This window comes from Manis pentadactyla, chromosome 1 (genome assembly GCF_030020395.1).
Source record: "Manis pentadactyla isolate mManPen7 chromosome 1, mManPen7.hap1, whole genome shotgun sequence".
Lineage (NCBI taxonomy): Eukaryota > Metazoa > Chordata > Mammalia > Pholidota > Manidae > Manis > Manis pentadactyla.
Genome location: NC_080019.1, coordinates 26,378,887 through 26,393,985, shown reverse-complemented (window position 1 = coordinate 26,393,985; position 15,099 = coordinate 26,378,887).

Here is a 15,099-nt window from a genome sequence, read left to right as displayed (position 1 = left end):
GGAAGCATGCAAATAGCAATTCCTGTGGGACCTACTTCAGATGGGACAGTTGGGGAGGCCTGAGGAGGGGAGATTGGGGCAGAGACCTGAAAGTCCAGAATGAGCTCGTTACTTCTTTCCTTTGAGCTGTTCTGTAACAGCTGCCACCGGCACAGTGCCTGGTACATGGTGGGAGCTCACAGATGATTCAAAAACTTAAAACATTGACATCATGCAAAAAATGTCTTTATGTAATAACGGATGGGTGAATAAAATGAGTTGTGAAATCTGTGTTTGGTTAAAGTGCTCTTAAACTTAAAATAATTACATGTAAATTGGTCTAAATTAAACTTAACTTTATATGCAATACTTCATTTTAGTTAAATTTGTATTTAATTAGGTAATTAACATGTTCTGATCATTTTGTGGCACTTTTATAGATTGCTGATTACAGTTGATAAATGAGCATTGTACTATGAATATTTAATATTTTGCTCATAACAAAGAGAATTCCACATTTCTAAAATAATTTACAATCACAAAATGCTTTCGATCATTTTTCTTTAGTGGATTACTGCCATGTTTTGACACCGTATCTTTGTAATCTCTTCTTTGACATTCACATTGCCTAAAATCTCCCACATACAACCACTTGTCATTTCTCAATTTTGAACCAATTATCATGAAGTGATGTCCCTGCACTAGAGTAGATTCCATTTCCTTTTGGGTCTTAAAAGAAAAGAATAATAGTACTTATATTCTTCCGACTGGTCAAATACGTTCTGAAAATTGAATTCCTAACTAAGATGTGTCTGTTTAGAGAATCATCATTATGTAAATAATCAGTAGCATTATACCTGTCTTCAGAATTATTTTAAAAAATACCAATTTTTAGTCTTGTCCTGGAAAGGTTATCTAGCAAGAAGATGATATTAAAATAAATACATAGAACAAATATTCTTTTTACTCACCTGCAGTAAAGAATAAAGTGAATCTAAGCTACTGCTTTCTCCAACTCTTTGAAGGTTAGCCTTCCCAAGGGAATTTAATTTTTTTTTTTCATCATGGACCACAGAGAGGTTAATTCTGGTAGAAAACAAAAAAAAATTAATTAGATATAATAAAATATCAGGTCTCAGGGTAAGATTTTTAGTGATAGCACTAGTCAATTAACAGCATATTGGTAACAGCGGTATTGTTTCTGCATAAGCCACGGCGTGGCTGGTGGGAGCAGGGGGTGGGGCAGCTTTACAACTTGGCCTTATAATGGCTGTTACAATTTCTAACACTGTCCACACAAAGGACAGAACATAGTGATAATAAATGTAAAAGCCAAGAGATCTGGAAACAAAATGTTCTGACCTTTCTATGGACAATGTATAGACAGACTAAGGAAAAATGGCATGAGCAAAATCCAATTTAGTCAGCACCCTACAAAGAATCACACATATTCTGCCTTTCTTCTAATCTTTTGAGTGCGTGTGTGTGTGTGTTTTTAAACCTTTATCTTTGAGCCTAGAATTTGAGGATATTTGCTGGAGGAAGATTCATTTTCTTTTAGCCAAGAGGTCTGAAAACAGAAATTTGGAAGGAATTGATAGAAATTTGGAGTGAAGAAGGAATAGCCACGAAATGTCAAACAAAAATCTGTAAGAACAGTTATTTTTTAAAAGAAATCTGTGTGATTGAACAATAAACTCCTACTGTAGGCAACTATATCAGCAGTTATTAAAATCAATCTGGACCTTCTGTAAAAATGAACATTTTCTTAAAAAGCAAAACCCCATGTACAGAAGAACAAATATAACTTCTGTTCTTAACACTGTCAATTATTGGGAGGTGAGAGAATCACACATTATCTAGAATATTTTTGTTTAAAATACTTTGAACACAGCTGTTATTTCTCTAAGTCTAGAGAAAGCTCTGGATACTCAAAAAGGTGGTGACTCTGAAAACATTTTACTCTTAATAAGAATGTTAAATCTTTACGGCTTATTACAAAACTGCCTTCTATGAATGCAGTACAATATGTCTACCAAATGGATTGTCACATTTGAAAAGGTTTTGAAATACCCTGCTGTCAGAGAGCTGGGTTAGAAGTTTGAGATATAAGTTTTATAATAAAAATGATAAGACAAAGCTTTTAAAGTCTAAGATGTCCAATAAAATTTTAATGAAACATAAATATTAGCATGCTCATTGCATAAAGATGATTCTTTCAGAAATCGTGGATGTTTCTGAATATTTGGCTTTTCCTTATTAGTCATCTTCCTGCCTAACTGGGATCAAGCTTGCCCAGCAGTTGTGGCTTTGCTTTTCACATTTGTTGTCTTGGTAAATTCTTTGGTAATATCTATGTTCATGGAAACATGTAGGGGCGTTGGTGAAATATAACATGTTAGATTATATTTAGACTAAGCAGGCTCACTCCCCTCCACAGGCAAATAGCTTGACCATCTTCCCTGACTTCTTACATTTGTGTGTGTGTAACTGAATTGAACAGATGTGTCTGTTTAGAGAATCATCATTATGTAAATAATCAGTAGCATTATACCTGTCTTCAGAATTATTTTTAAAAATACCAATTTTTAGTCTTGTCCTGGAAAGCTTATCTAGCAAGAAGATGACATCCAAGGAATGTGAGCAGAAGTGACTTGTGCGTCTTTCAAACTCAGCCTATAAAATCCCCTATAAAAAAAGTCAGATCCTCCATGCCCTTTCCCCTCCACAGAGACTTTGAAGGCCAAATGATGAGGATCCTGGAGCTGCAAAATGGAAAGAGCCCAGATCAGGAACACTTACTTTGAACTTCATGAGCAGAGAAATAAATTTGTATTGAATTAACAGATTAGATTTGAGAATTTGCCTATTATCGCAGTGAGCCTTACTTTAACTACTAGATACTTATAAACAAATGCTTAAAAATTATGACCTGAAAGGAACAAGAGTCCATAGAGAGAAATGGACAGAAGGTGAATAACAGAAAAAATGTGGAAAAGACATTGAATATGTAGATGAATAAATGAATGGGTAATATGTAATATTTACATATAGGCCTCCAAAGCCGATTTTTGATTCCTGAATTAGAACATTGAGGAGACACGGAACAACAGGGTGTCTCGCCTCCTGTCTTGGTGGATGGGGCAGGAGGGCCCCATCCTGAGAGGAAAAGAAGGCAGCTATCAAGACAGGAAACTCTATGACCTGTGGGAACTTGGCAGGAAAGATACTGGCTTACTCATGGTTACCACCACCCCTGGACCACCGTAACATGGAATATTTTGACCACATATGCAGCAAAATAGAAGAAAAAAAATTTTTTAATCTATAGCTTTTGATTACCACCTTAATTTACCAGAAGATGGTTCCCTACTCTACTAGTCACTTAACTGTCACATGATTAAAAAAACAAATCAAAAGTATTTTATGGTCAGATAGCTATGGGCAAAGCTCGATTAAACCAAGTGGCCAAGTTCTTTACATAGAACTTCTCAGAGCCTCTGACATCCTGCTCTGCATTCCTAATGTCCAAAGGGAAACTGGCATATATAGTTTCCCAAATTTATTTGATCATAAGCCTCTTTGTGTGGAGCCCTCACAGTGCATAGATAATGGAAGAAAAGAAGTAAAGGACGTGAAAGCACATGGAGGAACGATGTAGGCACGTGCCATCCTGGCCACACCAGCACACTGATGCTTCCAATATTATTTCCACTTAGATTGTGTAGAATTGCATCCAGCTGTATTTATCTTGTCTTTCTTTGATTTTGTTTTGCAAGATAGCTAATCATGCCAATCAAAAGACCTCTGTTTTCACTGGGACCTTAGCTCCAAACCATGTTTCAGTATTTCCAGGATGAGTAAGAAGAGGAAACCCCAATAACCAGCTTCGTGTTTATTTCCTTGGCATCAGCTCCTACTCTTCCATCTGTCTATCCTAAAATAGGTCTTGTATAAGTTATTATTTGGTTAACACTTGTGCTGCTTACAGAATAGTTATAACTGGATACCATAGCCTGGGAAATTATCTTGGACAACAAAGATGAGCTAAACAGCAACTCCCTCAGTCTCATACTGCAGCAATGGAGAAACCATTCCTGTAGAATACTAGAAATAAGTTAGAAAAATGAAGGCGCTGTAAAAGGGTAACTTTTAAAATTAATACTTTTGATTCTCCACACTCCTATCCAATGACAGGAGGACTCTGTTGGCACAAATGCAACATGAACACTTCTGTAATTTATAGGTGAGCATGGAGCGAGCAACTGCAGAAAACAAACAAAACAGCAACTATTCCATGGACAAGGATCCCACTCTGCACTTATTCATTAAGCAAAGTATTTGTAAACGATAATCATACCAGAATTCTCCAAAGAAGGTGGCAGTATGTCCACTTTAAATGTGTACATAGGCCTTGAGTTTAAGAGAAAAAGCCAATGTCTTCTTTGGATGATTTTCTTACTTACTGAAAAAGTGAAATAAATAAAGTGCCTACAGAGTCTGCCTGAGGAAACATGTTTATATTCTTTTGGCCTTGTTTCTGATTTTTTTTGGTTTCATCTGTTTTTCAAGTAGAATTACTCTTTCTCACAGGCAACATTTTTCTTGAGGTGGCACGTTCCTACTTATTTTTCTTCGCCCCTGTGACCTGAAATTGTACTGTTTGGATGCCGTTCACTTTAAAATGCTCTATCAACAAAGAAATAGAAAGTATGAAGAAAGCAAAGAGAATGAGGCACAGATTTGTCTGCACTGCATCATTTTGATACATTCTGTCATCTTTATTTGCATCCAGTTTTTGAATGCCTCCGAATACATGCACTTCATATATAAAAAGATCTGTAGTCAGAATCTCTTAGCATTACTGTAAGAAGTGGAGTCTTTTAATGAGGATGGAACTTTGGTTTTGATATCCCCACTACCAGCAGAGAATGGGACCCCACTCCCGATTGCATTAAAGATTCAGCCCATGCTTCCAGGATGTTGTTTTCAAAGACAAGTTTATGGTTTGGGTTACTCTGGTAAGTGACTTGAAAAGAAGTCCTAAGATAAATTTCATTATTTCCATTTTACAGATGAGGAAACATATGTAGAAAGTTGGATTTTAAATTCAGGTCTCTCTAGCTCCAAATCCATGGTTCATTGTCATCAAAATGCCTCATGTAAATGTAGTTGGTTAATGGATGCAGCCATACTGATCCATGTGCAATGTTCTGCAGATCTGCCTTCAGCATTTTTGGCCCTATGTAGCAAGTTGACTTTTAGTAGAGGAGAGTTGCTGTCCTCTTACTAATTTTTACTATGTCTCCCTACTTTGGTGATACCCCTGTTCTGTTGAAACCATCCGCCTTGAATCATCTGTTACTTTGGTGATAGCAGTCACCTGTGCTTTGGCAATTTCTCAAGTTACCTGCATGTCACCTTTGTGAGACTCACTGTGGATTCTAAAGATCTTCCCTCCCACCGCCCCTCCTTTCCCTGCCACCCATTCCCTTATTGGACTGAGGCTCTCTCCTCAGAAAATAAGAGATTTCTATGCAAACTCATTTTATAGTTCTTTTAAAGTCTTTCACTCATCTCCTTTTCTCTCTCTCTCTGTTTTGGTGAGATTGTTTGACTTTTTGCAATTGTGAACCTCTACAGTTTTCTGTGATTTTTGTGTCATCTCTTTTCTGCATTTTAAATAAATACAAAATAAAATCTTTTTCTCTTTGGTCCAGAGCTATTTCATAACATTCTCTGCAAACTGAGGAACCCATGACCTAAGGAACCATTTCTGAATTTAGACCAATTGCTTCTATAATCAAGTCATGCAGATTCACCCTTTTCCAAGTTCTTACTCTGTCCTCAGCAAACATCAGTGCACCTATGATCGTTGCTATATAGATTCCAAGGGGCAAAAGCACATGGCCTCCAAGAGGCTTACAATCCATTGAAAGACTTCATAATATACTTCTGGTTGCTTTCCTCAGTAGAAATAACTAAAGAATCAGTGTTTCCAAGCAGGAAACTCCCAAGTGTAAGAGGAAAATTCAAGTTATCTGTGATGGGACCAAGAATTGGTTCCTTTTTTTCACTGAAATATAGGTGATACACTGCTATATTCACAGTGTAATACTATACTGGTTTCAGATGATCATAGTAATTTGACAACTGTATACATTACTAAACACTCACCACAATAAGTATTACTACCGTCAGCATACAAAGGTACTAAAACAGCAGTGGCTGTCTTCCCTGTGCTGTACTCCAGTCCCCGTGACTAACTGACTTTACAATCGGGAGTTTGTGCGTCTTTTCCTCCTTCGCCTATTTCACTCAGCCCTCCCATCCCTCACGGCAATGGACAGCCCATTCTCTGCCTTTGTGAGTCTCTTTCTGTTTTGTTTGTTTGCTTATTGCTTTGTTTTTCAAATTGTTTTCTTTCTGTCTTTAAGATAAAAGATTGGAAACTCCGTATCTTAAAGCTCAGGTTCTTCCCCAAAACACTAGGGGAGAGTTCACACCGGCTCAGTCTGCATCAGGTCCCCTCATCTTCGTCAATCAGCTATGACCATGAACTGGAATCATATTTTACCATCATGAAATTTCTGGAACAACCAGGTTGGAATGAGAGTGCACATTAAAAAGAAAATATGTGCTGCCTGAGAGCCCTAGAAATTTTTTAGAAGGTTTTAAGTCCACAATGGAGAAAAAGAAAGATAACTGAGTGAGCTATGGTACTCTAATTTTCAACCAGAGTAATTATTTTATGCATTTTGGGAACTGGGCATCTGCTGCTAAAAGAGGGTTTGAAAAACATGATCCCAAAATAGTCTGGGAAAATACACAAAAATACAATAACATTTACAGACTAATAATCTAAATGAAGGAAGCATTACCAAGGTCAATTAAATTCAAATACTAATGTCAATTTGTATTTACATCTGAGGGGAGCCTTCTCATTAACCATCACTTATTATTTGTGGAGTGATTGTTTAGTACTAGGCACTGTGGCAAATTCTAACTAAGAGTAGTAATGTCTCCTAAATTCTTTGTGGTGGTTCTCCTTAGTCCTTAATGTGACATCTCACACACGTTCTTAATAAATTTATCTAGAAAATGGGAATAACAATAATGCCTCTTTCAAAGCATTTCTGTGAGAATTAGTCAATTCATGTAAAATAGTTAAAATATTGCTAGACACATATTTTGAGCTCAATATGCTATCATCCATTATTTATTAATGATACTCATAAATCAGAAATAGTAACTTTAGAAGTGGATTTAAAAATTGAATCCTGGACAACCTAGAGTGTCTATTCCAATTGCTGGTGTCTAGAACAAAATATTTATAAGTTTTCTAGAAAACATCAGACAGTTGAAATGCATGAAGAATTAAAGGATGACGATCAAGAAAGAAAGGAAGCCCAGGGGTGAACCCAATATTCAGCACCATATTTCCCACTGTAGCATTGGCACTTCTAAATCCTGGTTCAGAAGCTAAATAGAAACTGATGGAAGAGAAACTGAGCAGCAGCTTCCAAGGTCTCATGGGATTGGCTGATGGGAAATTGAAAAGCAGGCCCAATAAATGTCTCATGTAATTAGACATTCAGAGTTCAAAATTAATTGGAAATTGCCTTTGTTTGTTTTTTAGGTGTTGTTTGTTTTCTCTTTGTCTGTTTTTATGAAATCCAGCAGCCCCAGAAGGAAGGATTATGTTAAACAATCAAGGTTTTTAGCTGGGATTCCAGGAGTAGTTATAAAGTAAAAGTAGGCCAGCCCTCACTAAGAGCTTCAAATCAGTTAGTAAATTCATCAAGGTAGCATACTTGCCTTCTAGAATGAAAAATAAATTCTTGCTGAAGAATGATAAAAATCTTCTAGAACATTAAATCATACCTAAAATTTCCCAGTATTTAATGAAATATTATCAGAAATAGCAGGAGATTAGAAAACTTGACCAAGCAAAGAGAACTATCGAGAGAGACAGAATAGAACATATCCACAGGAGATTATCAAAGACACACTCTTTAAAACAACTGTAGTTGATATGTTAATAAATTAGAGGAAAGTCAGAGAATTTCCATAGAGATCTGGTAACAATAAAAGAAATCAAATGAAATTCTGAAAATGGGAATATAACTGAAATTAACTCAATAATGGCATTAGCAGCAGTTTAGACATAGTTGAAGAGAAAATTGGACAGATTGGAGAATAGAGAGCTATGAGGATAGAAAATTCAGAAAAGAGCAAAAGAAACAAAGGTGACATAGGAAAAAAGGATCTAGTATGTGTAACTGAAGTTCCAGAAAGAGAAGAAAGAGAAAATGGCACAACACCAACACTCCAAATGGCCAAAAATTATATGGAAAGGTGCTAAACACCATTAGCTGACAAACAGGTACAATTTAACATCCAATGTGACACTACACAGACATAAGAAACTTAAAAGTTTGACCATGAGATGGAACCCTCATAAGCTATTGGTAGTATTGAAATTAACACAACTTCTTTAGAAAGCTATTTATTTTTACCTATTAAACTGAGTGCACATATTATATTAGAGTTCTCCAGAAAAACAGAATCAATAGAATATATATATGTATATTTGTATTTCTGGGTGTATCTGTGAGGGTGTGAATGATATGTATATATATCTATGGACATATATATATATATATGTGTGTGTGTGTATATATATATATATACATGGACAGAAAGATTGATTTACTATGAGGAATTAGCTCATGTGGTAACAGGCTGAGTAGTCCCCAAATTTGCTTTCCACAAACTGGAGACTGAGGAAAGTCAGTGGTATAATTCCATCCAAGTCTATATACCAGAGAACCAGGAGACCTGTTGGTGTAAATCTCAGTCTGAAGGCCAAAGAAAATGAGATGGGATGACTCAACTCAAGCAGGAAGGAAACAGAGACAAATTATTCCCTCTGTCCCCTTTTTTTTCTATTCAGGCCCTCAACAGATTGGATGATGTCCACCATCACTGGGGAGAAGAATCTATTTTGCTGACCAACCCACTGAAATGCTAATCTTATCCATACCCTCATAGAAACATCCAGAAATAATGTTTAAGTGGGCATCACATGGACAGTCAAATTGATATATACAATTAACCATCACATACATGTACTATATGTAGATATTATACATATGTACAACACACATATGCATATGTATCTGTACATAGTACATATATGTCCTATACTCAACAGTTCCAGTCCTAGTTATATTTCCCACAGAGCGGTATACACATGTGCCCTAAAAGATGTGTAAAAATTATTCCTGCAGTATTATTTATAAGAGTAAACATTGGAAACAACCCAAGAATTTATCAACTGTACCAAGTGCAGTTGTACAGTAGACTGTACAAAGTGTGGTGTACGTGTGTGTGTGTACTATAACAATGGCTGTATGCAGTAACACAGATAAGTCTCACAAACAAAATTCTGACTCAAAGAGACCAGACACAAAAAAATACATATTGTCTGATCCCATTTACATCATGTTAAAAAAAAAAACAAACTCCCCTCTGGCACTAGACATCAAGATATTGACTACCTTTGAGAGGAGGAAAGGGTACTTATTAGAAGAAAGTATGAAGGAAGATTCCAGAATTTTATTTCCTGATCTGTTTGAGGGGTACACAGGCATTTTTTGGTACACATTTGTTATGTAACTTGCTATATATATGCACATATGTGTGTGTGTAAAAATATCTATTTTCATAAACTATAAAGCTTAAGTCAGCTACATGACAAGGAGTATGGATAGTTCATAAACATCAAAATTAACAAAAAATATAATAAATCTATTAGCATACAGAAGAATGAAAAATGATAATACACAGGAAATGAAATCAGGTGAAGCCTTTGCTTTAAATCCCAAACTGTATAGAAGGCTTTAGGAAAAGCATGAAGCATGAGACCAACTTAGGCACTTCAACTGGGTCCTGGGAATGGGGCTGGGAAGAGCCTTCTCTGAGTGCAGGCAAACTCCTAGCAAAGTTACGGGTTTACGAGTAACAACGAGGCTCAGTGAAGAGCAGCTGTAGTGCTAAACTGAAGGTTTGGCAAAGCCCAGACGGGTGAACGAACACCAGCCTATCACTCATAAGCACAGGCCTAGATAACATGGTTGAGTCTGGCTCCACAAATATGACAGATATGCAGATATATTCACACACATAGATATGGTTTATTTAGAGCATCACCATCTTTCTCCTGTTGTTAAGTAAAAAGAACGGTTGAGAAAAGTTTCATGTTCATTGGGAAACTTGATTATTGTATTGTTAAATTATACTTGTACTGGAAACCTTTCTTTGGAAATGTATGTTCCCAGATTTCCACAGACTTAACAATACTGGGTTTTTTCCCCCTCTATCTCTTCTCTATCCAGAAACTATTTTTTCCCATCAATCAAGTTGACAAATTTTGTAAACGTTTAACTATGTGCTGGCCGTTGGTGCCATAGGTATATTGAGTTAAGCAAAAGGACTTTTATTTAATTCAGTTTAACAAACAGCAAGATATGACTACCATGTATTAGATAAAACTAAGATTTAGGTAAGGGTTTTAGTCCTGAATAATTTCTTTAATTTATTTACTTGACCTTCAGATGCCCCCTGAGACTTCAATGTTTCCTGAATTTGTGTTCTCACTTGGAGTGAACTGATCTTTCACATCCACACAGAGCCCATTTCAAATGCAAAAACCACAACAGAAAGCAACCTAAATATTTAAAACTTTTGCTTCTAGAAGTTGCATATTTTTTAAAAGCTCATTAAGAAAGCCAACAAGTTAACCCACCACAACTCTAGCAGTTCACAGATGCTGGCAGAAGACAAAAGATTCCTGAGTCAGAGCAAAGGAGTTTATTCATCAAGGCATAGCAAGCAGCCTGAGCTTTAGCTTATTTGCACTTTTTCCCCTTGTTGCACATCCCATAGAGGGGACATAAATGGGCCCAGATGGATCCCTGCATACAGAGTATTTTCTATTAGAGAGGAACTTCAATCGTTTTTAATTGCCAGTCTGCATGCTTGCCCTTTGCTCTAGAAAGAGACTTTTTTTTTCCCACCTGACAGTAAGTATACCTACTTATTGCTTTGGAGAAAGACACTATCTTTTCAAGAATGTTTGCTACACAAACATTAAAAGGTAGTTCAGAATAAGAGGGCAATTAGCATCTCGGTTGTAAGACACACAGAAGCATTAGAAACACATGAGAATGACCTCGCAAAAAAGAAAAATTAGCAAAAAAAAAAGAAAAAAGAGTAAAAAGAAAAATCAGTAAAAAAAAATCAGCATTCTACTAACTTGGGCCAAAACTCCCTTACAGTCTACAAATAACACTTAGAATTAGAAGACAAGCTCCATGTGTGTATAGAAATGGTTATTTTGTGTTTGACAGTTTGTTGATTTCATTGGGTGACTCCATGAACAATATACCTAGCAATTTACATGAACTAGAACCTTCTCTGGATGATGATGAAGTTGGCTTGCTGTCTACCGCTTCTCACTGTCCTTTCCCCTCTCTTCCACATGAGGTGATGCAGCAAAAATGCACCAAGCACTGAGTACTCAACAGAGATGGTAGACTGAAATCAAATAAGGATTTGTCAGAGTAAAGAAAATTTCCTCAAGGATCTGAGGATAATACTGAATATCTGCACAAACAATACAACCAGTTGTAATCTCTGAAAGCTCTGGTTAAGCACAAAAAAAAGAATCTCTGGTGTCTGGCAGGTCTATGGTCTGTCTCTATAAAGGTGTTATGCTACAAAATCAGACCTTTTAGAATCAAGCTCTAAACTCACGTTAGCTCAGTAGGAAGTGCAGTTTCCCCTTCCAGCTAGGCCATCCCTCTCACATAGAGGAAGTGATGCTGAGAGAGGAGTCTTTGAGCCAGACCCCGAAATGTAAAATCTTATTTCTGGTCCTTAAATATTCTGTGACATTGGAGCATGCTGTATAACTTTCCCAAGTCTTGGTTTCCTTGTCTGTAAAATGAGATTCAGCCTAGGGAGCTGAAAGATGCAAAAACTAAAGGAGATAAAAGGCTTTACACTAGAGCCCTGTGTAGAACAGGTGCTGAATTTCCATTTTCTTTGCTTCTGTTACTGTTATGTCACAGGTGCTGAGCTCTAATAAGCTCTCCTCTCCAGCTAGGTAAGTGTTGAGGTCACGCTTAATGTATTGGTTCTAAGATACTAAATTTTCTATCTCAGATTTTGCTCACCTGTTCTCTAACCAGTTTTTCTTCAGTCCATTTGGCCTTTGCTTCCCAGCAGAGGCATTTCATCCAGCTTGGATTCAGCAGCTATCTCCAGAGATCGTGTAACCTCCAGCTCCAGGGCCAAGCCAGATTTTTATTTTTTACTCTCCTCTCCACAGGTCTTCCGAGCAAATCCTTCTTTCTGAACCCCTCCATAAAGCAATGGCCCAGATTAAGTCGCTGATGTGAATCTTCATTTTAATTATGTTATTCACAGAAACATTAAGCTCTTTTCAGAGTGCAGCAGGGCTCATTCTTTTTAAAAATATGATGCCCTGTGTTGTGTGAAAAGCGTATCAATGAGGCTGGTTAGAGGCTGCTTGATCTGCTTCCTCTGACACCAGGATATTCGTCCTGAAGCTGCTCTTTTAAAGGCCTCTTAGATATGGCGAGAGCTACGTTACTCCAGGTGTTTTCTTCCATTTCCCCATAAGCATTCTGTGCCATGTAAAATTTTTTCTTCATTCACAGAAAATGTATTTAATTCACTAATATTTCAGTGCGTGTGTATCAGAAAGAGAGAGGGAGAGAGAATAAGGGTGACTGAAGTTCAAAGGAAACTCAAAAGAAAGATTAGAAATAAAGACCATTTCCAACCTAAGTGGGCTCTGAGCTCACAAGCAGGACATCTCAGTATCACAGGATGTCAAAGATTGGAGGTGACCTTGAAAGGATCCGGTTCGATTGCTTTTTCCTACAAATGAGGAAATTAAGGACCAAGGTCATAGAAGGAGTAAGAGGCACAGCGGGGAACAGAACAGCGTGAAAAATCGCCAGGTCAGTGTGCTTTCTATTTTAATGTAGGCGAAGCAAAAGTCACTCAGACAAGCAAGATGTGGAACCCTGGCTGTTATGAGCTATAAAAAAAATGTTTGGTTTTATTCTGAGAGTGCTACAATCAGAGACCCAGGAATTTCCAAGTCCTGGGCTCTTGCCCACTCCTCTGTCCCAGGGAACTCTGGAAAGGGAGACTAGCCATGTGGGGAAGCAAGTACTTATCAGTGAGCCAATATCAGAGACTGGCAAAGTGGGGTGTTTGGGTGAGAGCTGAGTTGGACCATGTGTCAGACATGAGCTTAAGCAGGGCTCTTACATTCCTCTGGAAGTCAATCTTGGGGAAGAAAGAGAGAGAGAGAGAGAGAGAGAGAGAGAGAGAGAGAGAGAGAGAGAGAGAGAGAGAGAGAGAGGAGCCTGGTGAGGTCTCTCTGGGATCACAAAAGACAGGGTCACACACAAACACTAACCACTGAGCCACATAACCTATCCAGCCCAGCCAATAAAAGAGGATCCAATCCATGTTCCCAGCTTTGCTCAATCTAACTGATACTTAGTCCTCTGTTGGAGCAACCACTAGCAGAGCCTAAAGACGGGAACATTCCTTTCCCAGTGGTGGTCCTGGCATCACACATCACACAGAGGATGCAGGATTCCAAGGGCAGGAGCCAAGGGTTATTTTTATTGGAGAGGTAATTGTAAATATATTAGACTAATGTAAAACCGTCCATGTTATTGAGCACCCTCACTATTCACAAACATAAGGATCCAGTGTGATTAGAACCAAATTCTTATCACATTATCTGAGCTAATGATAAGGTACTCATTTAAATACTTCTTTAAATTATTTTAAATTACATCAATGTGTTGATTAATGAATTCAGCCAAGGCAGAAATACAAAATCTAATTTTTTTAAACAGTCTTGGAAAAGGAATTTCCTCAACTAGCACCAGAGGTCTATCTGCAGGTTTCTATTATGCCAGTTAAAAAGACAACTATAGAGAGGGACTTTGGGTAAAATGGAAAGGCGGTAACACCCCAGGTTCCAGGCTTCCAGCTCAGTATTTTTTCCTTTATACTTCACAGCCTCTGAATGAAGTAATAAAAGCACAAACATTTTTCATTGTTCAGACCGTCAGCATTAAGGTCTGCTGCAAATACGCAGGCTCTGGTCTGTGCAGAAGAGAAAAACAAATTAATGATCAAATAGTCAGTTACGACCTTTAGTTGGTGAGCTTGTCACAACATTCCAAACAACTCTCCTTCAAAATGAGCCTCAGAGCCTTCTTTGCTACCATTTCAAAACAAGGCAACCCAAAGTAAATGACTGTTAAATTAGCACATTCAAGGGCTATGAAACCCCGCAGCTACCAGAAAGTCATTGAAGACACTTTCCAAAATTCTCTAAATTTCAAAACCAGTGTTCAGAAGACATCTGCCAGCTATTCCGATGGTGCATTCAGAACAAGGCCCCCGCCACCCACCTAATCAGCACAAGTTGAAATCAAAATCAAATCCTTTCTCCCCTTCTCTCTTGCCATTGAGCGGTGTATAACACAGACATAAAAGACGGACCCACCCGACTAAAGAGTGACGGAATAATCTGCAGTGAGCTGTCAAGATGGGTGAATCTTTCACAGACTGTTCACCAAAGCAACAGCCCCTAGCACAGTCAGGCTTCCGGAAGACTGACTGAGCCCTTGACCTAACCTGGAGGTCAAAGTCCTATTGGAGGATTATACTCCAAACTAACGTTTCTTCTGCCAACCTCTTTTCACAAGTGTCTAATAATAAGTTCCTAGATAGAAAAATTTTTAATGTCAATTATTTAAAACCGGTCTCACCAACAGGAGACCTGACAGAATCTCACACTGCAGTGGGGATCTCTCAACTCTAAGGACTGGTCAGAAAAGACAGGTTTTATTAATACAGGGGCTTCCACGACTCATAATAATCTAAAGCTGGGCCTTGGCTATGATTTTAATATTATTGCTGGCATTCCACCACCATGCCTTAATTTGAAACATTGAAGTTCACAAATCTTTTCGAGACATAATCTGAGTTTGA